Source organism: Sinocyclocheilus rhinocerous, unplaced genomic scaffold (assembly GCF_001515625.1).
Source record: "Sinocyclocheilus rhinocerous isolate Xijiao unplaced genomic scaffold, SAMN03320098_v1.1 scaffold663, whole genome shotgun sequence".
Classification (NCBI taxonomy): Eukaryota; Metazoa; Chordata; class Actinopteri; order Cypriniformes; family Cyprinidae; genus Sinocyclocheilus; species Sinocyclocheilus rhinocerous.
The window spans coordinates 351,584-354,135 of NW_015655996.1; the positions used below are offsets into that span (position 1 = coordinate 351,584).

Genomic DNA, 2,552 nt, shown 5'->3' on the forward strand with positions numbered 1-2,552 from the left:
TATGCTAATATGTTAAACGAACATATGTCTCTCAATGAATTATAATAAAAATTGCATGTATAATAATTATAGAATAATTAGAAAAAAGTCTAGCTGATAGGCCGTCAAAGATAGTTGACAAAGTAGTTGACATTTAACCTGCCCATGGTTAATTCTTAAAAATTCTGTACATTGGCAGAGCAAATGTAATGTTATTAAAAAAAATTTTTTTATTTGAAATAGTGAATATAGAATTATTAAATTATAAAATAAAATAAAATATATACCCTGCCATGACTTGATTTAAAGCTCTCACATTGATTGCCCTCTAAGGTTAAACTAGGCAAATGAGACTGTGTTGGCAAACTGAATCCTTCACAACAGGGATTGTTTGCACCAATTCTTCATCCTTGACCTCGGAATGCTATGTAAGCTGTTTAGGTGTCCCTCAAGGCCAGAGGACTGTTTTTATATTGAATTTTATAGTTATTTCTATGTTAGTGCTATTGATATCCTGAACTTTTGAATTTTAGTTGTGGCCACTGATGAACTGAGGAGACTGAAAGCCTCGCCTCCTAGTGGCTGACAAAGCAGCAGCTGTTTCTTGTTTGAAGTCCTCACAAAAAATGATCTCCATCCCCAACCATCTGATGAGCAATAAATGAAGATACTCTAGCCAGCAAACCTTCCTGATGACTAATCTCACATCTCTCCTGAGTAAGCAACTCTAAACATATCAGACGGTGTCGATCTCAAGTGCTTGAAAGCCCAGATAAATGATCTGCCTCCAAAAGGACGTGTTTCCATGGAGCTGTTTGCATGATGCTGCTGATGAATCTTGGCTGAGATTACTTTCGTGCCTTGTTTTTTTGTAGTAATAAACCCTCCTTGTCTTTTTCTTTTCACACTTTCATTGCAATCCAAGCAACAGATGATTTAAGACACATGGTTGATGTCATCAGGGCCAATGTCTAGACTTTATGGAGACTTTAAGATAAGTATTAAAAGTTCACTCTTTTTTTTTCATCTTTAAAAAAAAAAAGAACAATGGCTGAATATGAATAAATTATTCTACAATCCTTTTAAGATCAAAATGATCCCTGTTAGTTGCACAAAAACTCTCCTTAATCATGATTTCTTATCACAGCATGATTGTGGATATGACATTTTAAATTTCACTGACCCGGCATTTGTTTTCAAATTCTGTCCAGCTGTTTTCATGAAATATTTTTTGTCTCAGGTGGTTGCATAATTCATGCTGTGCTATTCAAACACCCAAACACCAAACAGAACAAGTAAACAAAAAAAGAATTGTTTTCAGACAGAGAACACCTGCTCTTTTAAGAATATTACTCTTAATCAAGCAGCTATGAGCTATTTGTTTTTAGTGTTTAACTAAGCATTTTATCCAGTGTAACAGGACGGCATTAGTGAAAAGATAACAGTTTAGCAATTCCTGTGTTTCATAAGGGTGGTCTCATTTACTTAAAAATGAAGAACTGTTTTGACAGTATTATGAGTCAGGCAAATTCTAAATTATACAAATATGTGCTAATGAGAATGAGCATGTATGCAAGTTTTGTTTTTAATTAAAGCATAGGAAGTAGGTCAACTTGAGCAGCGTAAAAGCTGGAAAATGTGCACATCTTTTAAAAGCCTTTCAAATATTTTAATGTCAATGGTACATGCAAATATTTGCAGCTGGGACAAAACAGGTCTGTTTTTTTGTTGTGTAATGGATTTATAGTTTCTGAGTTCCAAGGAACAATGATTTGCTTCAATGTACAGTACAGTAACTACGAAGTTTTGAGTCAAAAGTCAGTTACACAAATATGTTTTCTCAAGCAGTGGTTTTGTACACTTCCATTAATTTATTTTTATTTTTAAGAAATTCGTATTTTTATACAGCAAGAATGCATTAAATTGAAAAAAAGTGACTAAATATTTTACATTGTTATAATCTATTTCAAATAACAATAATATTTCAAACTATTACTGTTTTTACTGTAACTGTACCAACCCCACACTTTTAAATGGTAGTGTTTCAAACATCTAATTCAAAAATCTTGCAAATGATGTCCTAAAAAACTAATTCAAATACATTTTTGCTACAGCTGTTGTGTAAACAAGTGAACACAATATAACCACACTAATATATTCACCAGTAGTTTTGATATCATGTACCTAATGTACTGAATTAAGATATGAAGTGTGTGGTATAAATACTCAAATACTTTTTAGAGCCAAATATTTATGAATCTAAAATGTAATTTTTTCCCCCTAAACCTGCGTTTGCGTCAAGTCTGAGAAAGAGGGGCCGGGTGAAAAAAACCCTCTCCAATATTTTGAATTTGGACTGCAATACCTAGTTCAACCACTCGGTGTCAATCCTACATACAGCACCTTTAAACTGATAGCTGACACATGACTCTTTGTGAAAATGTCTGAGAACAGAAAATGAAGTTGTGGGATTTACTGCCGCTCTACATCAACAACACAATCTGTGGCCAGGACGAAACCTACGATTTATATTAACACACACACACACACACACACACACACACACACACACA

At 33.6% G+C, this 2,552-nt stretch overlaps 1 protein-coding gene across 1 annotated transcript in view; it reads right to left on the reverse strand.

The window, feature by feature from the left end:
• The window catches only part of LOC107719070 (collagen and calcium-binding EGF domain-containing protein 1-like), a 60,635-nt gene that overhangs the window by 56,691 nt on the left and 1,392 nt on the right, over window positions 1-2,552 (reverse strand). The gene's annotated exons all lie outside the window — the stretch shown is intronic.